The following is a 14363-nucleotide window of genomic DNA, read 5'->3' on the forward strand; positions in this document are numbered from 1 at the left end:
TAATCCGGGATATGATTACACAGCTTAATGTGTATAACAGTACGCAAGAAAACATCGCTTTGGTCTCTCAGAAAGAAAAACCTTGAAACTATTTGTTTCAAAAATAAATGACACAGACCAAGCCCTCCGTGTCGCACCGAAAGGAACAAGTTACCGACTGGTGCGTTCCTAGGTAGAATTCCATATATAGGTGGCAAACACTCTGTGTAATTTTTGGACACAAGTTCTGCTCATACTGAACACTTGGAGTACATAAAACACTTTTGCAACAAAAAACACATTACAGACTGCGGCGCGGGGAAAACAGAAAAGTTCTGCTCTCCCCATTTTTCAGACTGATCGTTGAGCCTTTCTGTCTCTCGTGCCCAGTATTCTGCAGTATTTCCATAATACTGGAGAGGAACCCTCAAGTATCTAGCAGGAATACTTCTCCACCTCATGTTTGCATACGCCTCCGGCGTTTGCCCTCAATTTCCATGCCAAATGCCCAGAGATTTATCCCAGCTAACGGCACTTCCGGTAGCACTGCAAAATGATGTAGCTTCTTTAACAGCTTCTTTAATACTGTCCTTGTCTTTGCAGATTATGGCTATGTCATCCGCATATGCCAGTATATTTACTTCAGTAGCATAAAAGGAATAACCATGCACCCTTGTATTTATGCGAATTTTTAAACACAAGGGTTTCAAATAAAGTGCAAGAAGAAGAGACGAACACGCACACCCTTGTTTTATACCTGACAGTACTGGAATGTTTTCACTTAAGGTATTGTTGATTATAAGGTTTACTGCACACCCTTCATACACCATCTTGATGCCTTCAGTGATACCACTACCTACATTACAATGTTCTAATATTAACTGTAATATGTCATGATTAATTCTATCAAATGCTTTCTGAAGATCCAGTTGTATCATAGCTATGTTGTCGTGAGTCATGTCACAGCTTTCTAGGATAGTTCTAGCGGTGTGTATGTTTGTGTAAATTGTCCTGCCATTGATGCCACATGTCTGGTGAGGTAATACAAGGTGTGTGATAACGCTCTGCAATCTCTTGGCTAGCACCTTCGTAAATATTTTGTAGTCTACATTCGTGAGACTTATAGGTCGATAGGCCTCAACAGACAACAATTTCCTGGGATCATCCGATTTTGGAATAAGTACTACGTGGCATTTCCTAAACGATAAAGGTGCTCTTTTTTGATCGTAGCACTCATTTACCACGCGATGTAACGCTCGTGCCAGTTCTTCCTTGAAGCATTTGTAAATGGCAGCCCCTAGTCCATCAGGCCCAGGTGCTTTGCCGGTGCTTAGTTCATCAATGGCCTGTTTTACTTCATGCACACTAATTGGCAATTCAAGCGTTTGTCTTACTTCATCGCCTAGCCTTGGCATGAGCGACAGAAATTCGTTTCGAAAGGCTTCTGTACCTTTTATTTTTGGGCTTAGCAGTTTTTGATAGCATTCAACAAACGCTTTCTCTATCGATTCCTTGTAACGTGTCACTTCGTTTTTATATCTCATTTCTTTTATATCTTGTTTTACTGCTTGCCTTTTTTCTTCACCGAGTGCCCGCTTAGTAGGCGTTTCCCCTAGCCATAGTCTTTCACCCCGTGCTCTGACGATCGCTCCACGATATTTATTTTCATCTATCACTTCGAGCTTACTTTTAAGGTCACGTAGTTCCTTGCTAAAGTGTCCAGGGTTAGCACTCTCAACCGCAATCATATAATCTAACGTGCTCCTAAGTTCTTTCTCTTGCTGTTTTTCAATGCTGCGCCGCACGCAAGCTCGTTCAATCGCCGCAATCTTTACTTCATTCTTAAATTGCTCCCAAAGTGTTGTGAAATTGGAAGATTCAACCGAACACATTTCACCTATCTTTTCCTTTACTTTTTTAACAAAAATTTCATCATCCAACAGTGTATCGTTTAATTTCCACAAGTTCCAAGTGAACTTGGACACTTTTGTCTTGGTTCCTAGTGTCGCTATCACCAAGCAGTGATCACTAAATGTGACGTTCTTTACTTTGTATGTAGTATTGTGTGGTATCACAACTGCCGGAACATATATGCGATCTAGTCTAGCATGACTTACACCTTGGTAGTGCGTATACTGTACGTGCTCATCGCCGTCAAAAATGCAACCAACGTCGTCTAGTTCAAGTTCGTTTAAAAGCGCGTTTAACAGTGTCGCACTTCTATCGCGGTAAGTCAATCTGTTGGCTCTGTCTTGCAGCCTGCACACACAATTAAAGTCTCCAAATATAATTATGTTTCTTTCGTACGTCATGCATGTTCTCAGGTTTTCTATGTATTCTACACGTTCGGTAATGTTATTCGGAGCATACACACATATTGCACGCCAAAGGAGGCCACAAAAGCCAAAGTCGATGAAGAGTAGCCTGCCATCATCACTGGACTTTACAGATTGCGCTACAATATCGGTGCATTTTCGAACAAGTATTATGCAACCCGCTGAAGTGCCTCTAGCATGAGAAACACCTTCATTATACCTATCCCTGAAAGTTTCGACCATTCTGTCCGTTTGCTCTTCACTTTGTACTTTGGTTTCCTGCACTGCCATTATGTCAATGTCATTTTCCAACAAGAGACGGCTTAACTGGCACTGCCCCCTGCGGGCTGCCAAACCCCTCGAATTCAAGGTCGCCACACAAAGGGGAACTGTCAGATTAACAACCATTTTCGGATTAGCAAACAGCCGGAATGATACTCACATCTGGAGAGGCAGGGATAGCAAAAACCAGCACAGGTCACATTCTACTTGTCCGCTAGGTAACGTCTTATACTGAGGACAGGCTGCTGAACACACTTCGCGCCCCGCTAAAGCGGGGACGATGTTGAAGTCGTCCGCCTATCAGGCGGTATCTTCAACTTCTGTTTGAGGCCCATTCGCCTCGTTATAGCGGTCTTCGGCGACGGCTCGCTGCTGCTCGATGCTTCGAGTGAACCTTGAGATTCGTCGGTGGCCTCACGAGGCCTCTTTGCAGCTGCTTTAGCGGCTGCTGTCATTTCAACATCCTCAATGCCTTCGGTCTCGTCTTTCGCGGTCGTCACTGATGCGCTTACTAAAATCACGTCCTTTCTCTCATTGACGTTTTGGTCGTTAGTCGGCTTCCCAACTAGCACACTATTTGCCTCGCCAGATTGGCTGCCGCCGGGCCCAGTGGAGTTTTTCTGAAGTGAAGACGCCTCAGAGGGTGTGCTGTCTGCCGCCAGTTCTTCGGTCGTTGCTCGGGATCCTGCATCGGCATCAGCATGGTCCATTATGTGTTCAGCCATCTCGTCGCCTTTAACTGGGCTTGTTACCGCTGCATAGGATCGCACGCAGTCTTGTTCTTCGTTGCCGAATCGTCGGCAGAGTGCACAGCGTGGTATGCGACACTCGCGCCTCATATGTCTAATTCCATTGCACCGGAGGCATAACGGGGGCCTTCCTGGTACATGCACGAGCACTAAGTTTTCCACGACGCGCACCTGATGAGGCAAGTCTTCAACTGTAATTCCAGGCTTTGGCAAGAGTGTCACCAAACGGGTGGCGGACCCTTTATCATTACATCCCTGTACTCACCACTTTTCTCGGGTGACATCTGTAACCTTTCCGTAAGGGGTTAACGCTGCTCGAACTTAAAAATTACGGGGTTTTACGTGCCAAAACCACTTTCTGATTATGAGGCACGCCGTAGTGGAGGACTTCGGAAATTTTGACCACCTGGGGTTCTTTAACGTGCACCTAAATCTAAGTACACGGGTGTTTTCGCATTTCGCCTCCATCGAAATGCGGCCGCCATGGCCGGGATTCGATCCCGCGACCTCGTGCTCAGCAGCCCAACACCACAGCCATTGAGCAACCACGGCGGGTGATGCTCGAACTTCGTCGTCGTGCACGAAATGCAACAGCCAATAAAGCTTCAGTCTGATGCCTTGCTTGCAGGAGTCATAAACGACGCAGGGCTGGTCTTTCACGTTGAATGTTTCTGCCGCAAGCATCTTTTTCTTCGAAGCTTCATCACGGAAGGTCACCGCCCATACATGATTCATTTGGAAAGGGCCAAGGGCCACCACTTCCGGCAGCAGTGCAAGACGCGCGAGCGCATCTCGAAAGTGCTCGACCCGATACGGCCTGGTTTTAACGTCCGCATGCAAAAATACTGTGTACAAAACTGATGTACCTGAAGGCAGATGAGGCAAAACAACTTGATAATCCAGGTAAGGCTTATCCGTACACCTGGTGCTACGGCCGAGGGCCGCTGTAACCGCCCCTACGGAGCAAGGCATTCCGTGTCCGTTCACTGCGGTGGCCGGAAGTGGAAACCTATACTAACGAGGAGACATGGGATGTGCCAGCTAAAGCAGTATATACACGATTTGAAAAAAAAAGATATGCAAAATCGTTCACGCAATCTTACCCACAAGTGGAAAAAAATAGAGACAGCTACTAGGGTGCAGTGTCGAGTGCGGCGCCGCGTGCGCCTACAAACAAGAAGGAAAAAAGAAACACTCCCCGTCGGGGAGTCGAACCCCGGTCTCCCGCGAGACAGGCAGGGATACTGGCCACTATACTAACGAAGATTTTTTTTTTCTTTATTGCCATTCTTTGACAAGGGAAGCAGACATACAGATGGCGTAAGGATGATATGTACAGTGCTCTGGTGATATAACCGCCTGCCGTCATTAGGCAGGCGTGCATTGTTAGAACCGCTTTAGACAGACGAGTTCATCTAACAAGGTAGCCCATTCAGGCTTATCTAGTCGTGCATTGCAAGCCTCGCTCAAGAACAAAATACTTTCAGTAAAGTGCTCTCTAGCTGGGCGAATAACCAGTCTTTCATGCCTGACGTCCATGCGTGTTTTCCACAGGCTGTGTAGAATCAACGCCATAAGCATATCATAAGGAAGACCACTTTCACTGACAATTGGAAGGAAACGGGTGCCGTACGGTGTGATAGGCAACTCCTTTTTTAGTGTACGTTGCAGAATGTCCCACAAGAAAAGTGCGTCCGAGCAGTCCAAAGATATGTGCTCGATCGTCTCTGGTTTTCTACACCTGCTGCAGTTGATCGACCATGCGACAAAGAGGCTTTTTTCTTGTAGCCAAGGTTTGACGGGAAGAGTTCCAGTATGCAATTGAAAGAAAAAAGTTTTAACCCCAGATCGCACTGGCATCCGTTTCACTCGCTTCAATACATCTGCTCCTGTGCTCGGTGAATACATAGATTGGTACAAAGGAACAGGCATACAAACGTCAACTAGGTCCTTATAAAATTTGTTTATTCCAACAATAGCAAGATAATCAAATGAAAAGCGAGCATGCAAGAATTCTACGGAACAAGCTACCTCCCGTAAAAATCCGCGGAGACTTGCGCCATTTGCCGTTCTTGAGGTGATGATAAATTGAGGTAACGCATTTCGTAAACGCCGTTGGCACACTGTTCGCAAGAAGGGATCCTTCTGATCTCGCAAAAAAAGAAATCTTGAGACAACTTGCCTAAAAAACAAATGCGCCAAACCAAGGCCTCCTGACTTCACCGACCGACAAAAATTAGTGCGGCTCGTTCTCTCCAATGTGGATCCCCATATAAAAACAGCGCATGCTCTGTGTATCTTTTGAATGGTCATTCTTGACATGCACAGTGCTTGCAGTACATACCAGATTTTTGCAAAAAGGAAAACATTGCATACGGTTGATCGCGCGAAAATCGATAGATTTCTACCTCCGAACTTTGTTGTTTTAACTTTAACTTGCTCTAATTCTTCTTGCCAATAGTCTTTTGTATCATGATAATATTGCAGAGGTACCCCAAGGTTCCGCGCAGGGGTCGTGGTCCACTGCATATTTTCAAAAAATTCCATTTTATCATTCCAATTACCATGCCAGATGCCCAATGACTTACTCCAGTTTATCGCACTTCCGGTGACCTTGCAGAATCTGTTCGCCACTTGTACTGCATTAGAGATGCTTTGCTTGTCTCGACAGAATATGCCGATATCGTCTGCGTACGCGAAGGTTTTAACTTCTCTGGAGTCCATTGCAAATCCCCTTATGTTATTACCACTAATAACCTTTAAGCAAAATGGTTCAACGTACAATGCAAAAAGTAGAGACGATGATGCGCATCTTTGGCAGAGTGCTGACTTAACTTCTATCATAGCCGTAGGCTGCTTGTTAACTATTAGTTTCGTAGATACGCCAGCGTAGCACATTTTAACACCTTGCAAAAGAACAGAACCTATTTTGACATGTTTTAAAACAAGAAAAAGGATTTCATGTGACACTGTCAAACGCTTTTTCAAGATCAAGTTGCAACAGTGCTACCTTTTCTGAGAAGGCGTCACAACTTTCCAATATTGTTCTCGCTACATGTATATTTATGGCAATGGATCGTCCTCTTATGCCACATGTCTGGTGCGACCATACTAATTGCTGTATCACATTTTGGAGTCTGCGTGCAAGAACCTTCGTGTATATTTTATAATCTGTGCTTGTGAGACTTATCGGGCGGTATGCCCCTGTCGACAGTAGTACATGAGGGTCGTCGGACTTCGGTATCAACACCGTGTGACTCTGACGAAAAGAAGGGGGCAGCACGCAGTTCTCATACGCTTCCACAATTACTTTATGAAGAGCAGTGGCTGTGTCTTGCTTAGAAGCTTGGTAGAAAGCGGCGCTGAGACCGTCTGGCCCTGGCGTTCTTCCGGAACTTAGTGAGTCGATCGCCCATTTTATTTCTTCCAAAGTAATCGGTTCTTCGAGCCTTTCCGTTACTTCCCTTTCAAGGCTTGGCAATAGCGACAGGAATTCAGTATCGAATCCTTCATCGTGAATGTGTTCTTGCCCTAGTAGTTCGCAGTAATGCTCATAAAAGGCCTGTCTTATTGTTTCTTTATCTCGTACAACCTCACTGCCGTATGTTACGGCTGTTATCTCGTTCCACGAGGCATAAGCTCGTTCGTCCCCGAGTGAGCGCTTTGTCGGCTGTTCTCCGCACCATAACTTCTCAGCGCGTGCGCGTACGACCGCCCCTTTGAATCTTTCAGCTTCGACTAGTTCTAACTGGGATTTAATTTCTTTTATTTCCTTCGTATACTTTCCGGGACTGACATTCTCAACACTTAAATAAAAATTTAAATTATTTTGCATTTCTAATTCTTCTTTCTTTTCCTCTCGGCGCAAGGCACCAGACCTCTCTATGGCTAACATTTTAACGTCTTGTTTGAAATTCTCCCACGCTTCTGCATAACTTTTGCGTTCTGTCTCGAACCATCCGTGAAGGCTATCATTAACACCCATAAAAAATAATTCATCTTCTAAGAGCTTAAATTTCCACAACTCCCAGTTAAAACTGGTCGGCTTTTTCGGACCAACTACAAAGTTGACTAAGCTGTGATCGGTAAAGGAAACTTCATATAGAAAACACAATGGTATTATATCCGCTGAAACGTAGGGGCGATCCAACCTGGCATGACTATTTCGCTGATAGTGAGTGTGGTTGCGTCTCTGCATTGGACATCACATCCCCAACATCCTCTAAATTGTATTTTTCTATCGCTACGTTCAAAGACTGCACACTTCCATCATGAATAGGTGGGCTTCCAACTCTATTTTTTACATTACAGACGCAATTGAAATCATCCATCATCACAACAATTCGGTCACACTGCAAATGGTTTTCAACACTGTCAAATAAATTCTTTCGGTCGCTCACCTTGTTAGGCGCATACAAGCAAATGACGCGCCACTTAATATCACAGAAACATAAATTAGAAACAATAAGCCGCCCTCTATCGTTTGTGAACACATTTTCTACTGAGAGGCCTATAGCGCTCCTCAGAAAAAGCGCACAACCACCTGAAGTACCGCATGCGAGCGAAACACATACGTAAAAACGTGACCTAAATGAAAGCAACATTTGATCCGTCCCTTCTTCACTATCGACTTTTGCTTCTTGTACACCGATTACGTCAAGATTCTTTTTCATGAGCAGGCGACAAAGCTGATATTGCTTGCGCCTTCCTGCAAAGCCTCGAACATTAATTGTACCAAATCGTAAGGCTGTGTCTAGAAGTATTTTGATGGTAATGTGAGGAAGCGCGTGAAACTGAAGTCCTTCTTAAACAGACTACTGACACTCACTTCGTTCGAATGCAACGTCAGTCTTTACACCCTCCCCTCCCCCACCTCAGTACTCACACATACTGCGAACACTTGCTGGGGGCTGACGTCGGTCCCGACGCTGGCCCTTTCCTGCCAGTTGGGATATTAGGCGTCGGCTTGAAGCTCAACCGACGGCCACTTGGTGTTTTCGCAAGCGGTTCCTCGTGGCTTGATCCACTTGATCTTTCGCCCCTTTTCTCGTTAGCTTCGAGTGGACGTTTTACCGGGCCCGCTCCTTTAAGGAGCTCCGTCGTGTCCATGGGACTCAGAGAGTGTCCGAGCGATTCCGCAGGCTCGTTGCTTGTCTTGTTCTTGTCATTATTTTCCGCGTGCTGCTTTTTTTCTTTAGCTCGAGCGGGCTTCTCCTCTAATTCTTTGGTGTCCGCTTTCTTCGCTGGTTCACGGGTGCCTTCCTTTGGATCAGGACGTTGCACCACGCCACCTTTTCCAGCCGTCTCTTCAGCATCGAATGCGTCCATTGTGTGCTCCTGGATGACTTCATCACTTTTGGATGGTCCCGCCACATTCGCGTACGTTTGCACGCGCGAGCTTTCGTCGTGCCCGACGCGTCGACACAAAGCACAGCGCGGTACGCGACACTCGCCTGATATGACCTGTGCGGTTACACCTCAGGCAGAGCGTGGCACGCGCAGGCGCAACCAGCAGTGTCATGATGCCGGCGACCCGAAGTTGATGCGGGTGGTCGTCTATGGTAACTCCGGGTTTCAGCTTCATCGATACGATGCGGGTTGACGAACCTTTATCGGTGATGCGTTGCACACGCCAGCGTTCCCTGAAGACCTCCGTAACCTTCCCGAAGGGCGTGAGCGCGGCACGGACGTCCTCATCTTGCACGTTGTGAAGGAGCCAGTAGAGCTTAAGCCGCACATCCTGGCTGGCTGGGTTAACCACCAGGCAGCGACGCTCCTTAACCGTAGTGTCTCCAAGGGCCAGCATTTTCTTCATAGCATCTGGGCTCCTGAAAGTAAACGCCCACACGTGGTTCATCTGGAAAGCCCCCAAGGCGTCAACCTCGGGAAGCAGACCCAGACGAACCAGCGTGTCTCGAAAATCTTCGACTCGGTAGGGCCTTGCCTTTACGTCTCCGTGAGGAAAGAGCGTGTTGGCCACGCATGGTCCTGTAGGCAAAGGCGGCAAAATAACTTGGTAGTCCTGGCTATCCGTAGCAGCATTCCTGTTACCGCGGCTCGTCTGAGCCGCAAACACCGTCCCAACGGAGCAAGGCATTCTGCGTCCGCACCGAACGGTAGCCGGAAGTAGAATGATACTAACGAGGAGACATGCGAGGTGCCAGCTAAAGCAATATATAGACGATATGAAAAAGAAAAAAATATGCAAAAGCGTTCACGCAATCTTACCCACAAGTGGAAAAAAATTGAGACAGCTACTGGGGTGGAGTGTCGAGTGCGGCGCTGCGTGCGCCTACAAACAAAAAGAAAAAAAAAGAAAAACTCCCCGTTGGGGAATCGAACCCCGATCTCCCACGTGACAGGCGGGGATACTGGCCACTATACTAACGAGGAGTTTTTTTTTTCTTTATTGCATGGAAATATTGGTACTGTCAAATCAATGCAGTTACATTACATATGAACATACATGCACACAAAACAAATTCACACACAGTATGCAGTACAATGACAGTTCAAAATTCTGGCAAAGAAACACAAGCGTCCAGACGCGAAATCCATTCAGGTACGGGATCATATGTAGCAACCACACTACGGACTTGAGCAGTCTCTTCGCGGAAGATAGACTTTGTCGAGTGAGGTGGCTCGGCATGTCTGTCGATCATTTGACTTCTCCATAATGAATGAAGTCCTAATAACATAAACAAATCGTATGGTGTATTACTGGCTGTCTTTTTGAAAGGAAGGAACCGGATTCCATAATATGTGAGAGGAAAGTCTTTTTTGATAGTTCTTTGCAAAACGTCCCAAAAAAGAAATGCGTCACGACAAAGTATAAAGCAATGTTCTATTGTCTCGGGTTGATTACAAAGTCAACAATTTGTATTCCAGGGTACGAACAGTCCTTTTTCCTGAAGTCACGATTTAACTGGCAGAGTGGAGGTGTGCAGCTTAAAGAAAAACGTTTTCGCTGCAGGCGCAATGCACATTCTACGGACACGGCAAAGAACATCTTGGCCAAATAGAGACAGATACGGCTTTCGGTACAGAGGTTCAGGGAAAAGGTTATCTATAAGTGCTACATTTAGCGACGTGCAATTAACGGTAAACAAATATTCAAGGGTGAATCTGGCTTTTAAGAATGAAATAGTGTCGACAAGTTCCTTTAGGAAGCCCCATAACGGTAGTTCTTGAGCAAAGTTTGTCGTGACAAAAAGAAAAGGGAGGTGTGACGCAAGACGTGCTCGATTAACTGCGAGCAGGAATGGATGACGGCCATTTTTAAGGTAAAATAAGCGCATGACCAATTGTCGCACAAACAAATGCACAAGACCCAGGCCTCCTTTTCAAGCGGGAGAAAAAGGTTGTCCCTTCTCATGGCTTCCCATGATGAATGCCAAATAAAACATGCAAATATTCTATGAAATGCCTGGACATGGACACGTGAACAGTGCAAGACCTGCAGAACATAAAGAAGCTTCGAAGCGAGAAATGTATTGCATGCCTTAGCTCTCGCAAAAATGGAGAGATCACGTCCCTGCCAGGTTGTCACCTTTCGACGAATAGTGGTTATCGTGGACGTCCAATGAGGTCCACTATTACGGAAGTTATCGAGAGGTACTCCAAGATATCGCAACGGAGACTGATTCCAATGAATATTCGCGAATACAGAGGGAGTGAGCGCCCACATGCCTAGCCAAAAGCCTCTACTTTTGTCAAAATGTACAGTAGCTCCTGCAGTCTCACAGAAACGCAGGGAAGCGTCTATTGCCTTGGCAATTCTTGGCTTATCGATGCAATAGAAGGCAATGTCATCTGCATAAGCTAGCACTTTAATTTCCTCATCGGCATACCGGTATCCTTTAATGTTCGAGTCGCAAAGCACGCTTAAGCAAAGCGGTTCTAAGTATATGGCGGAGAGTAAAGGCGAGAGAGGACAACCCTGACGAACGGATGACTGCACCTGTATTATATCTGAGAGGGCACGGTTCACAATTAACTTTGTAGTGCAATGTTTATAACGAAGTGTTATACCATAGTATAATACATCCCCTAACTGAAGATGTCGCAGTCGTTGGAACAATGTCTTATACCATTGTATAATACATCGCAGTATTAATGTCGCAGTTGTTGGAACAAAGTGTTATACCATTGTCTAATACATCCCCTAACTGAAGATGTCGCAGTAGTTGGAACAAAGGACATGCGAGGTGCCAGCTAAAGCAGTATATAGACGATTTGAAAAAAAAATATATGCAAAAGCGTTCACGCAATCTTACCCACAAGCGGAAAAAAATAGATACAGCTACTGGGGTGGAGTGTCGAGTGCGGCGGTGCGTGCGCCTACAAACAAGAAGAAAAGAAACACTCCCCGTCGGGGAATCGAACCCCGGTCTCCCGCGTGACAGGCGGGGATACTGGCCACTATACTAACGAGGATTTTTTTTTCTTTATTGCCTTTTCGCAAACGCAAACAAAAAGATCAAATACACGACATGTACATATTCTAAAAACACCAGCCACAGCTCGGCCAGTGTAAGGTGTTTAAAAGCGCTTCACAGAAGCCAATTGGTCTAGTACAGGAAGCAATTCCGGGGGTTCACATAGTGCTCTGAACAAGTCGCGTGTGTATATAATGCTCTCAACAAAATAGTGTCTTGCTGAGTGAGCCTGTATATGACCATGCCTGATGTCCATTCTCGTCTTCCATACGCTATGCATGCGAAGAGGCATTAGCATATCACTCGGTACTTCCCCTGTTTCTGCACGTGGAAGAAACCGGATTCCGAAAGGGCTTATCGGCAATTCTTTTTTAAGTGTTCTTTGTAGGACGTCCCACAGAAATACGGCGTCATGGCAGTCAATAAAAATATGCTCAATTGTTTCCGGCTTATTACAGATTAAGCAGTTTACCGACCAAGGTACAAAAAGACCTTTTCTTTGAAACCATGGCTTTACAGGGAGAGTGTCGGTATGTATTTGAAAAAAGAACGTTTTAGCAGAGGGTCTCACTGGCATTTTTTTAACGCGCTTTAGCACATCGCGCTCAGGACCTAACCTGTAGGCAGCTCGGTAAACCGGTAATGGTAAAAATACATCGAGAATATCAGAATACAAACGCTTTTTCTTGACATCACACAAGTATTCGTATGAAAACCTTGCCTTGAGCAGGCGTACAGAAGTAACCACTTCACGCAAATAAGGACTGAGTGGTCCAGCTCCGAAAGAAACAGATGACACGACAAAGTCAGATAGATAATCCTGCAATCGTGCTTGGATCACAGTTCTCAAAAACACATCTGTTTGGTCCCACGCACAGAAGAATCTGCTCACCAGCTGCTTGAAAAACAGGTGTGAGAGCCCTAGCCCACCATTTTTCACCTTGTGAAACAAATTGCACCGTCTTGTGCGAGGAGACATGCGAGGTGCCAGCTAAAGCAGTATATAGACGATTTGAAAAAAAAAAAAATATGCAAAAGCGCTCACGCAATCTTACCCACAAGTGGAAAAAAATAGAGACAGCTACTGGGGTGGAGTGTCGATTGCGGCGCTGCGTGCGCCTACAAACAAGAATGAAAAAAGAAACACTCCCTGTCGGGGAATCGAACCCCGGTCTCCCGCGTGACAGGCGGGGACATGGCCACTATACTGAAGAGGAGACATGCGAGGTGCCAGCTAAAGCAGTATATAGACGATTTGAAAAAAAAATATATGCAAAAGCGCTCACGCAATCTTACCCACAGGTGGAAAAAAATTGAGACAGCTACTGGGGTGGAGTGTCGATTGCGGCGCTACGTGCGCCTACAAACAAGAATGAAAAAAGAAACACTCCCTGTCGGGGAATCGAACCCCCCTCTCCCGCGTGACAGGCGGGGATACTGGCCACTATACTAACGAGGATTTTTTTTTTATTCGCTGATTGGTACATCACGTGCAAAGAACTACAGAACAAAACGCATTTACAGCAAAAAATGACACTGCAAAATGTCTAAAAACGTCAAACACGCTTTGTTTGACGTGGGGATGATTATAATGACATGAGGTCATTCAGAACGGGTAGCCATTTCGGCTGTTCTTCGCCTGAGCAATATACATCCCTGGTGTGAGCTATACTTTCTTTAAAGTATTCTCTGCCTGGCCGTGCGTTTACATCCGCATGCCTCACCGCCATACGCGTCTTCCAAATTGCGTGCATACTCAACAACATAAACATATCATACGGTATGCCATTTTCACACTGATCCGGCAGAAAACGAATACCGTATGGTGTTATAGGGAGGTCTTTCTTTAAAGTTCGCTGAAGGATGTCCCAGTGAAATACGGCATCCCAACAATCCAAAAAGATGTGATCAATACTTTCCGGCTTAGGGCACAAGAGGCAATTGGTACTCCACGGAAGAAATAGGCCCTTTTCCTCTAGCCATGGTTTCACGGGCAACGTACCAGTATGTAGCTGAAAAAAAAACGGTCTTGGCTGATGGCCATACTACCCTTCTTTTTATTCTTTTAAAGACATATTTTCCGGGCCCGATTGCATACATGGTGCGATACAAGGGTTCTGGCATCATTACGTCGATAAGATCTTTATACAGCCTTTTTTTCTTAACTTCGCACAAGTACTGCAGAGAAAAACGAACCTTTAATATACTGACAGCCGATACTACTTCGCGCAGATAGCCACTTATACCCATTCGCCCTGCACAAGAAGTCGATACAATGAATTCAGGTAAATAACAGCATAGTCTAACTTGTAACATGGTGCGCAGGAATGGATGACTCTGATCTCGTAGAAAAGTAAACCTCGACACCATCTGTCTTAAAAACAAATGGGCCAATCCCAGCCCACCAGCTCTCACTGATCGAAAAAGATTTGTACGACTCGTGTGTTCCCATTGGGATCCCCAAACAAAAGTGGCAATGATTCTGTGTATCGTCTGAATGTTTAGCCTATGCATGCACAGCACCTGAAGCAATTTTTTTTTCTTTATTACCTTCTTGGTACATGACAATGAAAGACATACAAAACAGTAATACCGCTTTA

General features: G+C 45.6%; 1 non-coding gene across 1 annotated transcript; it reads right to left on the minus strand.

The window, feature by feature from the left end:
• Positions 1-11689: 11689 nt before the first annotated feature.
• TRNAD-GUC (transfer RNA aspartic acid (anticodon GUC)) lies at positions 11690-11761 on the minus strand. The gene has a single exon. It is a non-coding gene; the product is annotated as a tRNA-Asp (tRNA).
• Positions 11762-14363: the final 2602 nt, after the last annotated feature.

Source organism: Dermacentor andersoni, chromosome 4 (assembly GCF_023375885.2).
Source record: "Dermacentor andersoni chromosome 4, qqDerAnde1_hic_scaffold, whole genome shotgun sequence".
NCBI lineage: Eukaryota > Metazoa > Arthropoda > Arachnida > Ixodida > Ixodidae > Dermacentor > Dermacentor andersoni.